This window comes from Rhinolophus sinicus, linkage group LG14 (assembly GCF_036562045.2).
Source record: "Rhinolophus sinicus isolate RSC01 linkage group LG14, ASM3656204v1, whole genome shotgun sequence".
Classification (NCBI taxonomy): domain Eukaryota; kingdom Metazoa; phylum Chordata; class Mammalia; order Chiroptera; family Rhinolophidae; genus Rhinolophus; species Rhinolophus sinicus.
Genome location: NC_133763.1, coordinates 9,555,778 through 9,579,266, shown reverse-complemented (window position 1 = coordinate 9,579,266; position 23,489 = coordinate 9,555,778). Strand labels below are relative to the sequence as shown.

The 23,489-nt window shown below is 41.9% G+C and overlaps 1 long non-coding RNA gene across 1 annotated transcript in view; it reads left to right on the top strand.

Annotated features, from left to right (window-relative positions):
- LOC109444523 (uncharacterized) overlaps positions 1 to 23,489 on the top strand; it is a 127,426-nt gene that overhangs the window by 61,306 nt on the left and 42,631 nt on the right. Inside the window, exon 5 of the long non-coding RNA XR_012491657.1 lies at positions 3,744 to 3,909. This is a non-coding gene — a long non-coding RNA (uncharacterized LOC109444523). The remainder of the gene's footprint in view (positions 1 to 3,743; positions 3,910 to 23,489) is intronic.

The window sequence follows — 23,489 nt, the reverse complement described above, 5'->3', positions numbered from 1 at the left end:
AAAATTCTCCAGGCTTGTCTCACTCGGTTTCACTCCTTCATCGCCCAAACCTCCGAGATTGACAGAGGTGAGGAAGCAAGGTTCTCCTAATTTTGCTTTCATGTATATGTGACAAAAAAATATTTCCTTTTTTTCCAAACTACTAGTAATGCCAACACTTCAGGAAGATGTGCTACAGCTAGTCTGTGGTTTTGCATGCCTTCAGCACAGCAGTGTGAATACCAAGCCCAGCGGATGCATCAAAATGGTTTCAGGAGCTTGACATATTACATCTTAACATTAGCAACATCTTTTCTAGAGATCGTTTTCACTTGCAGTCAAATGATGCCCAAATGAGGGTCCAAGAGCAAGTCAATAGAGAGCTAGAGGAATGAAGGGGCTGCCTGCTCATAGTTAACTCAGTGGGAGGAGAAGTTCAAGGTCAGCGATGGTCAGTGAGGGTAAACCTGCGTGTGTTTTGGTAGCACCTGTGTGCAGTGGATGGCTGGTAGACGCTCACAAGAGCTGACAGTTTCAAGAGTTTTGCAAGCCAGTTGTTAAACACAGCCATTATCAAAAATGAAATTATGTAAACTTGCAGTTAAATAAACTATACTAAAAGCAAAGGTAACAAACGCTCCAAACTCTTCTCCTATTTTTTACTCTTCTCTGTGCTCTTAAGTTATTGACGTGTGTTATTTCTGTATGTTCTGCGACAACTCTGTGTCTCTTCTCAAGTCCAGGTCACTGATGTCACTTTGGGAGTTGAAAACTGGCCAGGGATTTACAGCATGGAGAGTTGGTTGTTAAATGTTGACCAGCATACCACAGCCTGGGGAGAAGGGGGGCGGAGCCTGGGTCTGGGAAATGGGCTCCTGCATCAGGCTGGGATGAGGAAATGAGGATGGAAAGCAGAGATTTCAAAATGAGGGCAAAAAACTAATTTGTATGCATTGGCAGCCTTTATAAATGGGAGAACTTCATGTAAAGCATCAGATTCCCAGCCTCTTTAGGAAAATAAAACATACTGGTGGTATACAGAGCCACTGTGGGGACAGGGCCAGGAGTGCAGTTTCCAGGCTCTCAGCCTTACCTGGAAAGGTGCTGGCTCAGGTAGTAAATGGCCATCAACTGGGATTGCATGGCCATCAGCTGTGGCTAGTTGGTCGTCAGCTGTAACCAGTGAGCCATTGGCCACTAATATAACTGCCGTGGCTGCGCTAGCAGAAAATGGGGGCTAGCAAGAAGATGGTGGCTGAGCTAGCAAGAGCGGATTGCAGAGAGGCGGATTGCAGCTAGCAAGTGGGGTTGGTTGGTTGGCAGAGAAGCAGACGGCAGGTTGCGGATCCTGTGACTCCTGTTTCCTGTGTCTCCAACCCAGCCGCCAGCGAGACTATATTGGTATGACTCCCCTATCTATGGCTCCGTGGGTGTTCCTTTTTGGCCTCACCATGTCCTGCATTCTTATGTGGGGAGCGGGAGCTGAGACCCCGCATGACACTCTGCATGACAGCCACCTTCTAACATGGCAACAATTGGCTAGCGTGATCATTACCCCCGCAGGGTATCTGTTCTCTGGGGTCCTTTTACCTTTCCAGCCCTGGTTGTCTTTAATGTTCTTACTCCTGTTGTAATGGTAAGAGACCTTAGGGTCCGTAGCCAAGGGAATGGAACGAACGGAGGACTATGAAATGCAGGCTAGGTGAGGTTAGATGGTTCTGGGACAAACACAGGCATATCCTCCAGTATTCCTTTTAGGAAAAGGTTAGACTTGCCAGGACTGGCATGACTTCTTAAGAACCCACCCACATCTGGACATAGAAAGGTCTCCGTGCCTTTAAAAGTAATTGCACTTTAAAAGGTTCAAAATAATTGCAAAACCGCAATGACTTTGGCACCAATACAAAATCATTTATATTATCTAGATTGCCATACCACAGCAGACGATAAGGTAAAAGTTGGCAATAGAAACAGTATTACTAGAAGCACTATCCAAAGTCAAAAGTGATGTTTGATGGCAAATAAACAAAAAAGGATACAGGAAAAATATAGATACATCACATATGACGTCAGGCACAATGGCATGGAACCATTTATTTCAGGGGCAACAACTCCACATCCCTGTAACGCCTAAAGATGCTATTTCTTAGGACAGTGTAATCATTGATGATTAAAATGAGAACCTGAATTTGTCAGAAAGTTGACAACACATTCAGCACACTTAGTTCCAAGGGTGGAGAAATGCAGACTATTACAGAGATTCCTGTGCTTTCTCTAATCCAGGAGATTGCTTCCCCTCAGGGCCTCATCTGCGGTGCCTAAGATTCTCTTTTCCTCTCTTTTCACGTGCCTCATTTCTGTCTGTCTTTCAGGTTTTCAGTTAATGTCACTTCCTCGAGGAAGTCCTTTCTGATTTTCCGGGCAATATCAGGTTCTCCTGTTATATACACTCTGTCCGTTAGACATGTCCTTTAGGGCTTATTCAGTCATAATTCTAGAAATCTCTATATTTCCTTGTTCAGTGTTTATCAATATCACTAGGCTGTAAATTCCATGAACTCACTAACTATATTTGTTTAGTCGTTGCCATGAGGCCCAGTATACATGACAGGTATCGAATAAATACTTTTTAAAACAAATAATGGTCAGATTGAAAAAAAAAGAAAGTCTCAAGATGTTGTCAGTTATCTACAAAACTTTGGTCTTAATAAAAATGTGTAGTGAGACTGAATTCCTTGTGCGTGCTTTTGTTTCTTCTTAGTAGATCACGCACAGTGTGCGTGGTCAATACAGGCTGGATGAATGACGCTGTAGAAGAATAAATTACTCTCTGGTGCGTTTTCCTTAGAGCCAGCGGTTCTTAGCCCCTGAGACTTGACAGTAACTAAATATTCACACATTTTAATTACAAATTTAAGCAGGCGATTTCTTTTAAAATATTGGGAAATGTGAAATCTTGTCAAACGTAATAATGTTACAAATGTAAGACAATGCAGTGATCTGTGCTTAAATTAATTAGCCACTTTAAACCCCACTGTTCCCTGTTTTACTTTTTTGGATCATAAACGCTGGGCAGACCCAACTCCTGTAAGTATGTCTGTCTCCCCAGGTGATGGCCAAAAGAAGCTCGCCTTTCTGTGACTAATGATAGGCAATTGTGGTAGCCAGAGACAAAGATGTTTTCGTTGGGAGCGAAAACAAAGGTTATGTTTTAATGTAATGGAAAATCAGGAATCCTAAACACTGTGCTCATCCATCAAAACACTGGAAATTTTGAAAAAAAAAGGAGAGACTTCTAGTTAACAGCGTTTTCACCTGGGGCTCATTAGTGGCCTAAAAGTGGTTCTTTCTCCAGTTTCTAACTAATGTGTGGCTGGGAGTCAGGCCAGGTGTTTCTTCCACCAACTTCCACCCTGAGCAACTTTATCTGAAAACCCATCCCCTTCACACCACACAAAAGCAACCTGGTCACTGGTGCCTTTGAATTAGCTCCGTCTTCACTGTTCCTGGACGGAGATGCGTGGCTGGTAATAACAGCGAAGACTCCTAAAACCTTTTGCCTGTTTGCCTTGTGTTAATGAAAATGTGAGCTGTTTAAATTTGAAAAAGGACTTTTTTAGGTTATCTTGCCCTCTTGAAAGCATTAAATAAGAGACTGTGCTCATAGTCTCTTTAACAAATGTGTTGAGCAGTGGAGTATTAGAATAATAGTTTTAAGTGAAAAGATTTAAGTTTACAAGCAGTATCCCTGTGTCTTCCCCCAGGTTTCAGTGAGAGAGCTGTAACCGTGTATGGAGGAAGAACCTGACCCAAAGCTGTCTGGCTTCCCATATCTGACTTTCCCCACGCGTTTCCAAAGCGCCAGCAGACTTCCATTCTTCCTGGACTGCGCCTTGGTGAGAAATGCCATGACTTCGCCTTTCATTTAATGTAAGCCCTGGCCTTGAAATCTTTCGGTGTTATAGACTTCCTTTTCAAACCACAGCAGTGCTGGCAACTGACGCTACAAAGCTGCACCAGACTGTACCATAACTTGTTCCAAGGGCGATTAGTGGGGTTTTATTCCTTGCCAAATGTATGTGAATACTCCATCTAAAGCACTTTGGAGAGCCACTAAGAAAATAACACAATTTTAATGGTTTGGGGAAACGGGAAACAAGTAATAAACTATCATAAAGGGGAGACAACCTCTGACTCCAACATAAAGAGGGAGTCAGAGAAAGGTAGAATGAAACAAGTGAAGGTAAGTAATGGCGGAGTGAATACGGTTCTGAAAGTGGGCTGCAGTACAATGGGAGGGAAGCAAAAATTTCACCTGTCTTCTACATTACGTCAGAAGCCTAATCGCCCCCTTCGATAACTAACATGAGTGTAGGAAAAGTAAATTTTGCTTGATAAGAGGCTATGAATATCCCTGATAGAGAGAGACAGAAGGAGGCGGGCCTCGGAGGAAGGAAGGAATACAGGTCTCATCAAGGTTTTAGGCTAGTTAAGATTTCTTTTAGCATTTGTTCTAAAGATAATGTTTAGGAATTACATAATATTCCTCAGCTAGCAGGCTCTCTGTGCGATCATTTTAGTATTTCCTGTCCTTCGGTTCCTTTCATCTCCAAGGTATTACTTATTTCTGTAGCCTTCCATCCCTCACTTGCTTCCTTTTTTTACTCTCGTGGTTTTCTTTCAACATGTTCCTTTTGTACCTTTTTCTTTCTTCTTCATTTCTATACAAAGAATAAAAATATCCTCCTGAGTGTCACATGTGACCAAATTCTCAAGTACTGCATGCATGCTTGTTGATTTTTATAAAAGTAGTTGTGACTTGCTATTAATTTAATATCAAACTGCAGGATTATAGCTTATCTGCAATGTTATATCAGACCATCAAGAATTAGGAATTTCTATGAAAAACCCCAAAGAAAGGGAAAGGTCCTGAAAGTTCTTGTCAGAACCTATGACAATGTATTTGTATATAAAATTGGTTTGATCTTTTTGAAAGTAGATTTGTAGGGAGATGCAAACTCAGCTTTCATCCCCACTACAAGGAGACTGTTCACTCTGGCCTGTGGCATTTCCATTATCCATTTCCATAAAATAGTTGGGGTCTGAGAAATCCAAAGAAATCGGTATTTATTTTGGGTCAGCCTTGAAATTTATCCCACATCTTTATAAGACTTCGATTATGTAAAAAGCCAATCAGTAGACCTCTCTCTTTGTATTCTGAATTTCTTATGTGATTTCCATTTTGTTGCAATGGTTACTTAGAAATGTGTTTTTTTAGTTTCTAAAGTTTCTAATTTTTAAATCTATTATTTTATTCCTAGCATAAATTTATTGTATTATAAGAAAGACAACAAGTTATGTTCCTGATCATTTAGGATTTAGGCCTAAATTTAGAGTTCATTTTGTGGCTAGTGCATTGCTTGCTTTTGTAGACAGTCCATGTATAGTCTCTATTTAGTGTAGAGTTTTATAGATGTCTAATAGTTTGTGCTTATTAATGATACTGTTCATATCTTGTTATCTCTGCTTAGTTTTTGTTCACTTGATCTATTAATTTGTGAGAAGGATATACTAAAATCTTTAGCTATGATTGTTGATTTCTCTACCTGAAATTCTTTCAGCTTTCCTTTTCCTATTTTGAAGCTGTTTTGGTAGATCCATGTAAATTTATGATAATACATCTTCTTTTTTTTATTGTTCCCTTTTGCCAGCATATAACATTCCCCTTTATCTCATTCTATCGTGTAATATATTAGGATTGTCACCTTAGGTATCTTTTGATCCATATTTGCCTGGTCAGTCTTTTTCCTCACTTTTATTTTCAACCTCTCTTTGTCTTTTGTTTTAAGTATATATTTTTTAGACAGTATATTGTTGGTGTTTTTTTTTCTAATCTAGTCTGATAATTACTGTGTCTTAATTGGTGAATTTAACTCATATACGTTTATTGTAATTACTTTATGTTTGAGCTTCTTTCTTTCATCTTATTTTATATTTACCCTTACACTTTTTTCTTTCATCCATTCTTTTCTTTCTCTATTTATTTCCTTTTTATACTTTCCATTGGGTAGTTAAAGTTTTCTTCTGTAGTTTTAAAAGTCAATACTTTTGTCCTTATAGTGGTTATTCTTGACTCAAATTTATATTCAGTTTTAGTCACCTTTATTGAATTCTTAAGCTCATCAGATTTAAAAAACTATCCTGGTACATTATCCCCTCCAATGCTACATCATATGAATATTGTCTATAATTTGATTTACAGGTTGTTAATAGATATACTTTCTTTTCTTACTTTGGTCCTTGTCATTGTTTTTTTTGCTTCTTTTCAATAAACAATAAACTCTACAAGATATTTCTTTGATAATCCATAACTCATGAAATATCCCCTAATTTTTTTTTCTTCATATTATTTGAGTACTTTTGCTATGAGTGTTTTCAAGGTGGGTCTTTGTATAGAAAATCTTCTGAGGCCTGATATATTATTGAATATTTTTATTATACCTCATATTTTAGTGGCATTTTAGATTGATATTAAATTCTAGGATACAATTATTTTCCTTTAATATATTAAAATATTACTACATTGTGCATCCAGCATAGATAGCTATTGGCAAATCTTGTATTTTTATAGATAATCTATGATTTCCTTCTGTAAGCTTTTCTTTGTATTTGATATTCTTTATTCTCACCACATTAGATCTAAATGTGTTTCCTTATCTGTACTGTTCAACAGATTCAAGGCTGAAGTTTTTATGTTCCGTTAATTCTGGAAAATGTATGTTGTTTTAAAAAAATATTTTCTTCTCTTCATATTCTTTTTCTTTCTGGGACTGCTATCATGCATGTGTTGGCATATCTACTTCTATCTTGCAAGTCTATATTTTTATGTATTTTCTTTTTTTTAATGCTTTTTTGGAGAATGACTGAATCAGGCTTTTCAATTTATTAAAGTTCTTCAGTGAATCCATTTATTGTTTGTCCCATCTATTATATTCTTTATGTCAATGTTTATATTTTGCATACCTAATATTTTCATTTTTTAATTATTTCTTGCCCATGGTTATGTTAACAAATGTTTTCCATTATCTCTCCCTTAAATATATTTTAGGATGTATTAAATTCTTGATTTCAACACTCAAGACTGTGAGTCATTACAGTAATTCAAAATTACAATGTAGTCAGTCAGTCAAACAGCTTGATTTCTGCCTGTGGCTCATGTTCTTTTTGTTGTTGTTGTTGTTGTTTTGTCTTCTGAATTATCTGGGCGTGTGGTACTCCCTGGAGGCATCAGGTACTCAGCCAGGAAACATGTAGGGAAGGAACTGAAGTCCGTGCCCTCGACTGTACCCATTCTGGTGAGTTTAAAGAGGAGGGACAGGATGAGGCACAAGGAGAGCCCCTGATCCCCCAAATCCACTACTGGTGATTCCTGTTGCTGCCACCCCACCGAGCAAGTCTCCTGTGTAAGATTTCACCTTTCCAGACTCGGAAAGATACAGCAGGCAGGCAAAGCAGTCTCCTTAAGCGGAGTCCTACAGCCATGCAGGTTGGAATGGGAGGGTGTGGAGAGGGACTCACCTCCTCGGTCAGCAGCTGCTAGCTCTCCTTCGATGTCCCCAGAGGACCAGGACTGGTGCTTTGGGCTGGTTTTGCCTGTTTCTGGGGAATGCATGGGCAGTGATTATACCAAGTCAGTATGGGGTGAGGAAAGAGAGAATTCACTGCTTTCCTCTAGCGTATCCTTTCATTGCTACTTCTACCTTCCTTCTGCTCTGGCTGCCGTTGCCCAGCTGCCAGGCACATGGGTTTAGGACAACCTGCAGTTTCAGTGGGAAGTTCCCATGGTCTTTTCTTGTGGTTGGTCCTAATCCTGGAATCCCTACGTCTTTTCTATATTTCGTTCTTTTTAGCTTCTATACTTTAAGTTTGATTTGGGGGATGGGAGCTAGCCATGTATTTACCATCCTGACAGTAACAAGAAACTGTGAAAAGATTTCTAACTTGTATCTCTGAAGAAGGTCTCTTTTTATATGTTGCCCAATCTCATTTACTCATTGGAAGGTATCTTTACATTTAGTAGCTGGGGGAAAAAGATTTTTATTGAACCTTCAGAATTCCACAGTAGCTAGATAATAATTATTGATTGCCTAACATATAAAAGTGCTAGGAAATTTGTTTATATGCTGTCATTGGACATTTGGATAAATAGCATGTGATTAGACTGGTGAACATTATCATTTTATTAATTTTCTATATTTACTTGTCATCACATGTTTTGCATTACCTAATTATTCAAATCGTTGGGGACCATTAACTAGTGAGAAAAAGCAAGCACGGTCACATCCATGATCTGTATAGGCAGTCCTTGCTTTGTACGGGACTGCAGAACTGGCTATGTGAGCTGAAACTATACAAAGCAGTGTGAATGATCAATGGGGTAAATTATCATTGTCCCGTGACCTTTAAACATTTTTATCACCCATTGAAACTCCCTCGCTGTTAGTTATAAATATATAGGGAAATGAAAATATATTAGTACAACTAATATTTCTTTAGTACACTGTAATTTAAGGCTTTAGAAACACGGAGAATTAAAGTATTTTATATCTTTGTAAAAACTTCTGAACAGTGGTTTGAACAATGCTTGCCTTCTCATCATATAACTTGCAATACTGACTGAGGATTTTTCCCATGCTTTGATGAACGGTTACACTCCTTTTTAAGTCTGGGTCAGCTTCCAACATTTTATCTTTGCACTAACAATGTTGTGAAATATCCCTTGGAGTCCATTTCATATGAAGACTGTTAATGGCATCAGTTCTTCTGGAATGTCTTCATCCTTTTTGTCACGACTTTCCTCACTTATGTCAGTAACTCCATCCTCATTCTGTTCTCCGTGCTGTGTGTCTAGTGTCTCTCACAGTGGCAGTTTCAATGTTCTCATGTGCAGCTGCTTTTCTATAACTCTGTTTACGTTCAGTCCCAATTACACTTCTAGCATTGTCACCACTTGGTTGTTGACCTCATGGTACTTTCTACCTGGTAGAAAAGACAAAGGGAATGATAACACAGGAAGCTGTGGAAAACAAAGGAGGGGAATTTAATTCAGTCTTGAGCAAAGGAGGAGCAGAGAGAATATAGAGACTGTTCCGAAAAGGTCAGGCAGAAAGTGGGGCGTGAACCTTGGTGGAAGAGGAGGGCTGACATGGATTGAAGGGGAGAGAGAAGGAGGGGATCCTACCCAGAAGGCACAGCGCAAGCAAAGAGCTGGAGGCTTTAGCAAACAGGGCGTTTCCAGGAGCTGAAATCAGTTTGGTATATCTGAAGTGTAGGAGACGTAGAGGAACTTTGCGAGATGAGAGACGGGGGTGGCAAGTGCCTTGTGTGTCCCGAGAAAACGTTAGCTTTTATGAGGGAGGTTATAAGTAAACCCAGCAGGATTTCAGCTGGGGATGAGGGTGAGTTATGTGATTATATTTCCACTGGAGGCTGCGTTGGAGATGGACCAAAGAGGCGATATACTTGAGAAGGAGATTATAAGGAAAGGCTGGGAGCAGGGAGGTGCCTTTAGAAATCACTTCAGGGATCCATGTGGAAAAGTGATGGGAGTTTGAGCAAACACAGGGCCAGGAGAAGGAGATAAGATGTATTTCAGAAAGACCTCGACGTAGAAGGAAGAGAACTTAGTGACTGGATGTGATGTGGAGAAGTATAGAATGGTCCTTGGGCCTTTATAGTCTAGACTATGCCAGTTTTCACTCACAATTTTCTCCCTGAAGCCTGGCAAAGAGGAGTTGAGAAAATATTTGTTTTATCAATCCAATTGAAAAATGGGCAGAGGACCTGAATAGACATTTCTTCAAAGAGAACATACAGATGGCCAATAAACACGAAAAGATGTTCAATGTCACTAATCATCAAAGAAATGCCAATAAAAACCATGATGAGATATCACCTCACACCTGTCAGAATGGCTATCATCAATAAATCATCAAACAAGTGTTGGGGAGGATGTGGAAAAAAAGGGAACCCTCGTGCATTGTTGGTGGGATTGCAAATTGGTGCAGCCACTATCGAAAGCAGTATGGAGGTTCCTCAAGGAGTTAAAAATAGAGCTGCTATATGACCCAGCGATTGCACTTCTGGGTATTTATCCAAAGAAATCCAAAACACTAATTCGAAAAGATATATGCATCCGTATGTTCATTGCAGCATTATTTACAATAACCAAGATATGGAAGTAACCCAAATGCCCATCAATAGACTATTGGACAAAAAAGATGTAGTACGTTTATACAGTGGAGTATTACTTGGCCATAAACAAAAATGAAATCTTACCATTTGCAACAACATGGATGGACCTGGAGGATATAATGCTAAGTGAAATAAGTCAGACAGAGAAAGACAAATACACACGATTTCAATTATATGTGGACTCTAAAACACAAAACAAATGAACAAACAAAACAGAAACAGATTCAGAAACACAGAGAACAAACTGATAATTGCCAGATGGGAGGAGGGTTTGGGGGACTGAGTGAAAAAGGTGAAGGGATTAAGAAGTACAAATTGGCAGTTAAAAAGTAGTCATGGAGATATAAAGTACAGCATAGGGAATACAGTCAATAACTATAACTGTATATCGTGTCAGATGGGTAATAACGGAATATTGTGTCAGATGGGTACTAGACTATTTGGAGGATCATGTAAATTATGTAAATGTCCAATCACTATGCTGTATATCTGCTATATCTTGTGTCTCTTATAAGGATACTTACCATTGGATTTAGAGCCCACCCAGGTAGCCCAGGATGACTTTCTCTTAACCTGATTACATCTTCAAAGACTTCACAAATAAGGTCACATGCACAGGTCCCATGGATGTGGTGGGGATATATTTTGGGGTGGGGGGGGACACCATTCAATCCATGAAAGGAGATAATTGTTTCTTCCAAGTACCCCCTGTCTCAAGGACTTATCTCTTTGTAGCATCATAAAATTATGTATGCACCGAGGTAGTTATCCTTGTTTCATTTTAGTTGGCCACAGAATCGATGTTGTTCCCTTTTAATAAAAACACACAACGCAAACTTTCTCTTTGTGATTAGATAGAAATGTACATAGACTTGTCATTTGCCCCCTTAATATGTTTGTGGAACTTGTGTAGGTCGTTGAGAAAATTCAGCCAAGTTGAATTCGCTGATTTCCATTCTGATTCCTAGTCCTTGGGACGACATTTTTCAGTAGTAAAGACAACTTTGAGCTTCCATTCTTAGCAGATCTCTTCCAGTTAATATTCATTCTAATAATTAAAAGAAAATGACTTTAGAAAGCTTCCCTCAGAAGCCAAAGGGAAAGAAAAAGTTTAAAAGAAAAGAGATTTGAAAATTGTCATAAAAATGTAAGGTGATGGAGACAGGGCACCTTGTAAATAAAAGCTTTTGAAAAAACAAAGGATGTTATCACCCACCTGCCCGTGGATGCACACAGCTCTTGCTGGAAACTTGACTTTAAGAGAACCAGGGTTGACTGAAGATAATGCCGCTGATGTCACTTCTGGGTGATTTATTTTTTTTCCTAGAAATTTGAATCTATACATTTTGTTTTGTTTTGCTGTCCTCAGTGAGATAGCAAATAGAGTTGGGAAGTTGGTTCCATTAAGTAGCCGCATTAAAGATAGAAACTTATTTTCAGTATTGTTTACAACCATTATCTGATGTTCAAACTTAGGGGTCCATAACACCCTGACAAGAGAAAAAGATTTTGTGTGGAAAACGTGGTTTGGGGTTATTTGGGGTGTAGCAAGAAGGATCAGACTTATTCCTGGGGTTCCCCCCAGGATTCTCTAAGACTGAGGTTAAATCATTTTTTATATCTATATTTTTATTTGTTGATGGGACATGAAAAAATGGAATTGATGAGAACTGAAAATGTCATTTACTGACTAGGCAGGGTTTGATTGATAATGGAAAACAGTTTTGTCATTATTCCAAATGGATTCTCTATGAATCCCTGCAGTGTGCCCAATTCCAGATGCTTCGTAAAAGCCATCAGTATAATGAATTAGATGGAAATATGAATCCTTCATCTGGTGTATTTTGACCCCAGCTGGTAATAGGACTGTGACCTAAGGCAAGAATTTCCAGAAGTCCTAAATGCAGTTGGCATAGCAGTAACAGATATTAGTCTCAGCTATCATGATATCAGATTTTCATTCTCCTCCAGCCTGGTGCTCCGTGAACAATGCAAGCCGTCCTGTGAGATCCTTCTCAAGCCTGGGGTTTTTGTGTTGGGATCCCCAGAATCTAAATTCCTCCTTGCATAACAAAAAGAGAACTTGGAAAATGTGTTGGGAAAGGAGAGTCCGGATAACAAACCTCCAGTGTGTCAGGAATTTGCCCTACCAGGCTGACAATGTGGGGCGCAAACAATAAAGACGGACCAGACGTGGGTCACAAAGGGATAGTTAAAAGACAACCAGCAGCTGTTCGCATTTCTCCTGAGGCCAGAAGAGGAAATGGGTTTACACTGGAGCAGGAGGGATTTAGACTGGCATATGAAAGGATTTCTGACTCAAGGTAATGCTTTCTCACGAACAGCACAATCAAGTCTCCTGCTTCTGTTATTTAAAAACACAATCTGGTGTCTTCTGATGGTGGGTTAGAGACCAGAGGGCCCCAGAGTTCCAGAGACCCCCCCCCCCCGCCCCCGCCACCCGCCAGGATGGCTCTATTTAGTATTTGAAGAAGCCTAATAATATAGATTAAATATTTAAACCCAAGGCGACTACAAGTAGACTAATAAGAATGTCTTTTTGAAATCCCTTTGACTGAAATTATATCAACTCAGTATTATCTCACATTGGGTCAGACACTCGTTTGAATTTTGATAGATATTTTCTATGACTACAAACAGGGAACCAGTAGTTACTTAATTTTTATCATTTGTTGGCCAGTCAAAATTATATCAAAACTCGGGTCCAATGGGAGAGAAATGAAAAATTAAAAAGAGGCTCTTGGTGTTGAAAAGGCAGGAATCCATTTCTTTAGGATGGTAAGCAGGATGTATTGAGAAACTAGACTTAGAGTTCAGATACCTCTGTGTTAGAAGTCTAACTCTTCACACACTGTCCCCAGGCATTTTTCCTAGCCATGCTAAGCCTTTCCTTTGCTCATGCTAAACAAATACTTACTTTGTAGGCTGATTGTGAATATTACATGAGAAAATATATGCAAAACTGTATTTGAAGTTTTCTGGTTCTGAGGAAGATGGAAGGACAGAAATAAATTTTCCAGGGAGGAAATCAACAAATACAGGGAACCATGCAGCTAAAGAAGGAGAAATTTTGTCAAGTGAACTTTAAAATGACAGTCTTATCACTGTTGCCTCTTAAACATGCATGCATGTCTGTTTGTTTTTCTTCACTAAATAAATGGAAAGGATCCATTTGCAAAAAGCACAAGCAATGAGAATGAAGAGCTTTTACGAGTGACGGCGATTTTATTTATTTTTGGCTGTCTCTGCCTTCTCAATTATTGGTAATTTTATTAATGCAGTTTTAACACAGTTGATTATATATACCCAGCTCATTTATTATTTATAGGATCTATGTGTTGTTATTCCCTCATTGATTTCTCGAGGCTTAAACACTCTTTAACCCACTGGGAAATAAATGATATGGTTCTTAGGCAGTCTTTCCGTGTTTCCCGTTTTCTTCAGGCATTGTACTAATAGCTTATTCTTACAGAGGAGATACCGTAGCAGGGAACCCAAGTCTGCGTTGGACTAAATCCTTTGATTGCTTCCCTGCTTCTTTTACTCAAGTACAGATGATATTTTTGCCTTGTCCACTCTGAAGGTTATCCAGGTGCTTTTCTGGCAAGGCTGAGTACAGCAGAGACCTCAGCTCCTACTGGAAAGGGTACATGGGGGCTGCCTACATATGGCAACAAGCCGAGAACAATCCAATGCAGATAACTTGTGGCTCTTCTGTGGATAGTGTCCACCTGGTTTTCACGTAGTATCTTGCCTGCCTACTGACAATGTACCACCAATACCTACCAGCCACATGTAACTTCATTTTGAAGTTTCTGCCTATGGAAAATTTACAAGTAGACCCAGATGGTTTAGGTAAAATAGATATACGATCATCATGGCAACGTTGAAAGAGTAATATACATACTTTCTTTTTCTTTTTCTTTTTCTTTTCTTTTCTTTTTTTTTTTTTTTTTAAGTAACAAGAAAGCATCTCTAATTTTTTGAAGTAACAAAAAGAAAATCTCTAATCTGGAATGCTGATTTTTTTTTTAAGCAAATCCAAAAATAATAGTGTGGCTGCATCTGGTGATGAAGTTTGGATGGAATAATCTTTTGAGGCAAAATTATCTGAGAGGTTAGAGCATTTCTTTCCAAAGAAAGAGCTGTATAGAAATTATGAACTACATTGTGCCTCTGTGTTAGACAAGCATTCCCAAGGGTCTGAAATGTTCATCCTCAGAAGTTTATCCTCGAAAGATAAACTCAAGCTGTGTGTTTTCCCTGAGGGGCTGGCTCAGCCATTAGAAGGCCAGCCGTGGACTCAAAAGGCCAAAACTGTCAGCCTGTCCAAAGTTCATCTTCCTGTTGGGACTTGTCTTGAAATGCAATTAGTAGGACATGTGTAGACACCTTTCGGTGTATGGTTACACAGAGTGTGGGGTCGACCAGCTTGGACAGTGGCAGCCAGAAGACCCTTTGCTCCTTTCTGAAGAGAGAAAGCTCGTTTGCTTGCATGACACCATATTTAACAATTAAATACACTCAACCATGCAACTCCCTGAGCCCTTTTCCCCACCGCGCTTTAGCCAGTTGCTTCCCATGACATGACATGGCCAGTGGCATGAACTCCTTCCCAGCATCCTCACTCTTGACTCGAAGAGCCTCTGTCATATTCTGTTTGCTCTCTGTTTTTCCTCACTTCTGATGTGGATTAAAGTCTACACTCACAGCTCCCTCCACTAGTTGAAGGACATCTGATCCTTCAGTATTTATCCATTATTGGCTCTGTTTACCCAAGGGAAAATTAAGTGCAGGGTCTCCGAACAGTGAGCGCTTTAATACATGGATGCATAAGCTGATCTCTGACAGATGTTGGTCTCTGGGAACAACAGAAGGGCAGCTACGTCATTCGCTTGGGAAGCTACTTGTGCAAACTGACGGATCGTGCAGGTGCCCGGGAAGCATGGCGTGAGCCGCCCGCAGTGCTGAGAAAAATGTCTGGTGCAGGGACAACTCCCGAAATATGACGGTTTTCACACACACGCCCCAGCCAGCTGGCAGGGGATTCTGAACCGTCGTGCCTCGTAGGAAAATTCGTGGTTCTAAGAAGTTTGGATTTGAAGTGTATGTTACTGGGCTTGCAAGTTCAACTTTGTGTTTTCTATAAAAAGATAAATTGTATTTGTCACTAGGTAATCTGACTTCCAAATCTACCCAGCGATGGTCTTTTTCTCAGGCTGAAATGAATATGTGGCAAAGTGACTTTTGTGCATGTAGATGGGAGTAGTGTGTGTGAGTGTGTGAGAGAGAGAGAGAGAGGGTATATGTGTGTGAGTGGGCGTGTGTGTATGAGATAGTGAGAGAGAGAGTGTGTGTGTGTGGTCTTGTGTACATTTGAGGTTGAAGAAAACCCTTCAGGCAGGTTTTGGTAAAAACTCTTGGTTTCTGATTTAACGGTTTTTCATTTGCTGTTATAGGAGCCTCTTAGGAATGTTTCCTCTTTCTGAATGTGCTGGTTTCTGCGGCCCCGAGCAGTGTCTGCGGGCCGGGCTGCCTTATTCACCTCGGTGTCCCCTTCACCTCGAATGGCCCCTGTTTCACTGTGGGTGCTCAGGGTCCCATGAAGGCACACCCCGACCTACGCAGGGACGCACCCCATGGAATTGATGCTGTGACTCTTATTCCAAAAAGGGAAGAGACCCTACAAGGGCAGGCATGGCCTGAGACTGTGTGAGAACCTTAGGAAAACATTGTTCTCATTGCGTATGGAATACCTTTGTTTTCTCAACCACTACTCGTTACTGAGATAGCACTGGTCTACATTACTGTCCTCCTAGGCTGGCTGCCACTAGAGTCCTGAGATATCATCATAGAGAGGAGCCACTCTGGAACCAGGGTGCCCAGGTTCGAATCCAGGCTCTGCCAGTCCCGGGCTCACCTTGTTGGTGTGGGGATTAAATGAGTCAGCTGGTGTGAAGCGCTCAGAGCAGCACCTGACGTTTTACGTTTTATTACTGAGTTTTCCCATAACCTCTCTCCTTCTGGTATACCCAGGGAATGAGGCGAATTCCAGAAGGAATCCGCGAACTTTTCCTCCTCCAGCGACTCAGAACGTGACACTGTCCTGGGTGTTAGGGCTTTCTGAAAACCCAGGTCTCCTCCCCGCCTGGCTCTGACTCTCCATCTTGGCCCCTCCCTACGCTGCCCCTGCCCTACTCCTGTCCCCTCTCCTGACTGTCACTCTGGACACCAACCACTCAGATGCCCCCTGGTGCCAATCGGCCACTCTTCCCCGGGGGGTATATGTGAAGTGGCCGAAAGGCTCTCTCGGCAGTTTTAACATACGGGACTCGAATCAAGTTCCCCTTCCCTCAGGGGAAGCTGAGGACTCACTTTTTGAAAATATCAACTGAGTATCTATCCACTGGAAGGCACTCTTCTTGGTGCCTGGGACACAGCAATGAACAAAACCAAATCCCTGAGTTTATCTTCTAGACATTTAATTGAGCGTCAGGTTTCTGGTGCACTCCAGTTTTCTTAGGGGTTGCAAGGTAGGCAACACTGTAATTTCCATCTAAGGAATGTTTGGCCCCCTTGGGCCTTTGATGCAAGTAGAGCCCAGGGCTGCCTCGGACATTTCAGAGCTTTCTTAAGCAAGCGTGAGTTGTCACACTGGCTGATGTTCTTCCTGCCAGGAAAATGTCTGCAATGCACACAGAGTTACCAGGTTGAGTTGGAACTGGCATAAGGTTGGTCCCTCACTCCTAGGATATCACTTGCCGACATCACTGGAAGTCGTGGGGCCATTGGAAAGCCAGGTAAGCCCAATGGTTATAGGTTCAGGTTATGGGTAGTCAGACAGAACTGCTTCAATGGTTAATTTCGCCATCACTCGCCAGCAAAGCAACCATCGGTAAGTTATTTGATCTAAGCTTCCGTTTTGTTATTCTCATAGTGGCAGGAATATAAGTATTTAGGTCATACACCTTTGTGAAGATTAAATCCCATTATTCAGGCTTGATTTGACCCGGTACAAAATAAACTGTAGCTAATGGTTAAAGTCAATGACCGAGGTGGGAGTTGGAAAGAACTACTCCATGACCAAATGGGAAAGATGCCCTCTAGAGACCTCAGATGGAATCTGACAGTAAAGAAAGGACAGCATTTAATAAAGCTTTTGCTGGGAGGACCGTGATGGGAATACTGGGACTCCATTTTGGTTCTTCCTACACATACATGGTGGTAAAATTTTCAAATAGTAATTTCTCCTGATAGTCGATTCGTGGTATGTCCCACAGCAGCGTGGTAATTAAAGCTCTCCAAGTTGCCGGTATGAAAGCGATTTTCCAGTCTTAGCTGTCGCGCCAGTGGCATTCACCAAAGCACCAGAAGCCGGTGGAGGTCCTATGCCAGCATGTTCCAAACTGTCCTCAGCTTGTTCCCCTGTGCCACACGTGACCACTGACTGTCACGTCCAGACCAGCCACACCCACCCGTAAGTCCTGATGCAGTAGTTAGAACTTCTCCTTTCTCTTCCATCCAGGCAGGCACCTCATGGTAAAAGTGAACATGGCCTTATCGTAGAAACAAACTTGAAGCTCCTCAAATTAATTCTGGAAAGCAATTTCTGAACTCCAGAACCATATCGTTACTAAGAAGTCACTTGCAACACAATGTATAAATGGTTGTGATTTATCAGTGTATACATTGCTATTCTGATCAAGTCACAGATTTGTGTGAACAAAAACAGTTCTTGAATAATACACCAAATTAACATGTTGGGCTTTTAAAGAAACAAACTCCCAAATACAGCCAGTGCCTTTCCCTTTAAATCTTAATGTGGATGATCTTAATGTAATCTAGGCTCTTTGGCTAGCATCTGCCTTTCTATTTAGTAGCCATAACCCTCAATAGTGGGTCCAGAGGGGCACTTAGCAAAAGTAGATTGGGATGATGGGTGAGAAAGTAGTGTTGGCCCCCAGGAGGTCACTAAGCCGATTTAGAACTTTCAAGAGGGCATGACTGATGTTTGTCCTGTCTGGGCCGCCACAAGGTGGGCTGGGGGTTGTCTGGGAAGCTGCAATATTGTGTTAGGACAGAGGCATCCCCTTGGTTGCCTGGAAAACCCAATAGCTGGGGTATTATCTGAGAATATGGGGAGCAAATTCAGTCCTTAGGGAGAAGGCACCCTTAGGAAGCAAGTTGGGGGTTATGTCGAGGGGTGCAGAGCAGGTCTTCGGTGACAGTGGGGAGCAAGCATGAAAGGGAAACGAGACTGACACAAAAGCTGGAAAGCAGGGGAAAATGCTGACTCCGAAGGGCAGGCAGTATTGGGCAGACTCTGAGGCATAAGCCAGCAAGTGCTCCCCAGTGCTGACCGCCAGGGCAGCCAGGGTGCATCCTGGCTTGGGTCTCCTCGGCCCGGCGCTATGCTTACAGGTATCACAGGATGCAGATTTAGTTGGTCTTCAGATGTGAGAGAGGGCCTGAGAAAGAATTTGTATTCCTCCTCACAAATGATATTGAACAAAACATTTAATTACGGCATCTCTACAAATGTAGATCTTTTTTTTTAAAATTTTATTTTATTAAATTTATTGGGGTGACAATTGTTAGTAAAATTACATAGATTTCAGGTGTACAATTCTGTATTACGTCATCTATAAATCCCATTGTGTGTTCATCACCCAGAGTCAGTTCTCCTTCCATCACCATATATTTGATCCCCCTTACCTTAATCTCCCACCCCCCACCCCCCACCCCCCTAACCCTCTGGCAACCACCAAACCATTGTCTGTGTCTATGAGTTTCTGTTTCTCATTTGTTTGTCTTGTTCTTTTGTTGCTTTTGGTTTATAAATCACATATCAGTGAAATCACTTGGTTCTCTGCTTTTTCTGTCTGACTTGTTTCGCTCAGCATTACACTCTCAAGATCCATCCATGTTGTCACAAATGTTCCTATATCATCTTTTCTTACCGCCGAATAGTATTCCATTGTGTATATATACCACAACTTCTTTATCCATTCATCTATCAAAGGACATTTTGATTGTTTCCATGTCTTAACCACCGTAAACAAAGCTGCAATGAACATTGGAGCACACGTGTCTTTATCTCTAAATGTTTTCAGATTTTTTGGGTAGATACCCAGGAGAAGGATTGCTGGGTCATATGGTAATTCTATTCGTAATTTTTTGAGGAACCTCCACACTGCCTTCCATAACGGCTGCACCAGTCTGCATTCCCACCAACAGTGTATGAGGGTTCCTTTTTCTCCACAGCCTCTCCAACACTTGTTACTATTTGTCTTGTTGATGATAGCCATTTTGACTGGGGTGAGGTGATGTCTCATTGTGGTTTTGATTTGCATTTCCCTGATGATTAGTGATGTTGAGCATTTTTTCATGTGTCTATTTGCCATGCAAATGTAGATCTTGATGACTTTGTTGCATTTTCCTTTCTGCATCCCACTCCCCTCCACTGGAGTCTCTCCCTCCTCCTCCCTCCTCCCACCGGGCTCCAGAGTTTTCATTCTGCCTGAAGGAGCCTGGGCTGGTGCATGAATCCTCTGTACACGGTAGGCAGTCCTCCTGGCAGGACATGTAAAAGGGAGCAACCTAAGCAGATGCATATTTTTTAGGGTAGAATTTTAGGCCCCAAGGTTCCAAAGTGAAGACTTTTTTTTTCTGCCCACCATTTCAAATGTCACTACTGACTAGTCTCATAGACGTAAACAAGCTTTGGTACGTATTAGCCATGCACTTTTTATATACCGAGAGTGCCAACAAAATGTCTACAAGTGGACACTTTGGTCAGTGTTGCTCAAGCAGTAATTCGCCGTAATCAGAAGTGTCTGGACGCTGATGGTAACCGCTTTGAGCACCTCTTGTCATTGCAGAAGTCAAACGGGACTTGTATTCATCTTTTGTTATCGGTATATATTGAATATTACAATTTTAATACAGTTTTCCTTTCTTAAAATGTGTATACATTTTTTTGGCACCCTCTGTATAAATAGAACACATATCTGTATGGGGACAGGGTATTGGCAACAATGGGAAAAAGAAAAGCCCCCAATAACTATCATATAACCTATAAATAATGTTAGATATAATTGTAATACACATATAAAATATTTATTAGCACGTTTGAAACTATTTCGCTTGTTTTTATTTATTTGTTTTCTTGGACTCCTCAGATAGTGAATTTGGCCATTGAACTGATTTTGAAGAATGAGTTGGAAATGGCCAGGTGGGTGTAAGGAAAGTACGTGCTAGTGATATAACTCACCGGGAAAGGAGGCGGAAGGCAGTCCTGCACGTCTAGGGGAGGGCAGAGTCCCCTTGTCTGCAGCACAGGATGTTTGTGAAAGGAGAAGAGAGAATGGGAGTCGGGAACAGATCATGGAGGGTCTACAAACCCCACAAAATTCCAAAGACCACAGAGAGCCTCAGAAGCAATTTTCCAGGGGAAGGATGTTATCAGACTGGCAATAAAGCAGACTTGGAAATAATTCTAAAGGTGGCATAGATGCTGGAAGAATAGTAATAACGATTGATGCTTAGGGAGTGAGTCCTCATTCTGGGCCAGGATCTTTTCTAGGCACTTGCATATGTTACCACGTCTCATTTTCACAGTAACCTAAGAGGTGAGTACCAGCATTTCCTCTTTCCCTAAGCCCCAGAAACAAGGAGCTGAGATTTGAACCAAAGTCAGCAGGCAGGAGAGTCTGAAGCAGCACACTCAGGAATGTGGCTCTTCAGAAGCAAGAGGGATTGGAGACCAGAGGTAAACAGCTCAGTTACAAAGCAAAAGCAGCATTGTAGGAAAGAAATAATAATCGAGGTCAGTAATGAGGCAAGTCAGAGATAGCTTTAGAAGGCATGTAGGAGGTACACTTAACGAGACATGGTAGTGCTTAGAAGTCCAGGCGGGTGGACGGTAAGGTTTAATATCTGCCTCAGGCAGATGGAGGTGCTAACTGCGAGACAAGACTAGGAGGCGATTCTGGGTTTTGCTGCTGAGGGAGCTTTCATTGCGGAAGGGAAATCAACACAGAAAGCTGGCAATATTGAGCAGTGTGGCAAAGTGACATATTCGGAGTTGCTAATACACAGAGAGAAGAGATTCCTCTCTGATGAGGTGAGTCAGTGGGACGTTAAAGAATGCATACATGTTCTTCAGGTACAAAAGGAAAGAAAGGTCTTTATAGGCACAAGGAACAAAATGTGCGAGCTTGTTGTCAGGACGGCCAGGGAGTTTCCAGGATGCAGCGAGAATCCGGGCAGGATACGCAGTGAAGAGCGGGAGTGGGAGTAGAAGAGGCTGGAAAGGTGAGCAGAAGACGCAATGGGAAAGTCTGCTCATCCAGGAGCCGCTCATGTCTGCACCCTACCAACACATACCCTCGAGAGTCCCAGGCTCCGTCAGTACCTGAGTATGGTTGTACCTTGGGAAGGTTATACCCCAGGTGACATGTGAAAGCTGCTGGTGAGCTGCTGGGCACGAAGCTAAGGCCTGAGTTCGCCAGCCAGCGACCCCAGAGGAACTTCTGTTCCCAGCTGAAGATCCAGCCTTGCACTCTCACCCTAGAATGTGTGTGGGTGGCAGCTGTTACCAGCACAGTATTTTGTGCAGCTGTACATACGCTTCCTGGCCCAGAAGATACGTGCTCTGGGGACTGGTGACAATGGCAGTCACTATTTCCAACCCCCCTCTAGGTTACTGTGTCTCTCACTGAGCCATGCACACACACAGCTGGGACTGAGCTGCGATTGATTGAGCAGCTTACTGTCCCCTGCAAGCCATCATGTACATTAAATGGCACATTCTCCGCCGGTTCTTGTCTTGTGCCCCAGTCCCCTAAGTCTCAGTTAGGAACCTTTCCTTTTGCTTTCAAGTTTCACAGCTCGGGCCCCATGTGCGGTATTTCAGCGGTGATCGCTTTGGTCCAATTACCCATCTCCTGCCGGGATGGTGAGCTCCTCGCTCACCTTGCTCGCTCCTCCCAGCCCCTTATTTCTTTGTCCACTCTGCCTCACACAGTGCCCACCACGTACTAGGCACTCGCTAAATTTCTTATCGACAGGAATAGTATGGAAAAAAAGAGAGAAACTTATGTACTTATTCTGCACATACATTTCCCTCAGTGTGACCCTTAAGCAAACTTTTCTTCTCTCCCGCCACCGCCCCCCCATAATCAGACCCCCTCGCTGTAGGAAATAAATCCTTAGGGAAGAGTATGCTTGATTACCTTCCCAGAGGATCAAGATTACTCCTGTTCCCATATCTCAAATGATAATTTTCCTTGATTATGTGTGAAATGCGCTTATCTGGGAAGGAATCACTGTGAGGATTGTTCTCACCGGTCACATTTGCCAGGAGGAAACATTTTCATAAGTAGACACAGTGACGTCCATCATCTGTGAAATCACGGTGGCCCCGGTGGGTCTTTTGTGTCCTTTGTTCCTGGAGATTGTGTGAAACGGGGCACACGTGTCAGTAGTGACGATAGCCGAGAGGAGAAAAGGCGTTTTGGAGTTGTGTCTCTAAAATTCATTCTTGCGTGTGTGAGGAAGTCGAGCGAAAGGGTAGAACCAATGCAGTCATTTCACAGAGAAGAAGGTCAAAGTCTGTTCCTTTGCAATAGTGCAGTGCATTGACCCCTCTTTCATTTGGCCCAAATAGCAGTTGCATGCGGTCTGCTTCCAGGCCCAGTGTCTTCACAGACCAAAGGGTCTATCCCAGGGCGTTCATGCCTGATCTGCTACCTGTTGTGGGCAGAAGACTTTGCAGTTCTCTACCCAAACGTGTGGACAGAGGAAGGCGATGTTGACGAGTAATCTTGGCAGTTAATTATTAGAAGATGCAGGTACTGTTGTGAATGTCTAAGTCATCTTAGCAAGAGAGGAACAGTGGCCTCCCCAAGGAGATGGCATCTGAGTTGAATTCTGAGGCATGAGAGGTAGTGAGCCGGCATAGACTGTGACCAAAGCGGGTAGTGGTGGTTTCTAAACATAGGGCACAGTACATGTCAATGCAGAGAACAGGAGACGAAGGTGACACACTCAGAAACTAGTTCCAAAGGACTAGAGTACAGGGGAAGGGGATGGCAGATGAGCCTAGAGAGGGGGGCAGAAACCAGAGACAGAGGGACCTTATATAAGTTCCTAAGGACTGTGCAATTCATTTTGTAGTGAAGGAAGAGCCAGCTGCAGGTTTTAAGGAGGAAAGTAATACTGTTAGATTTTAT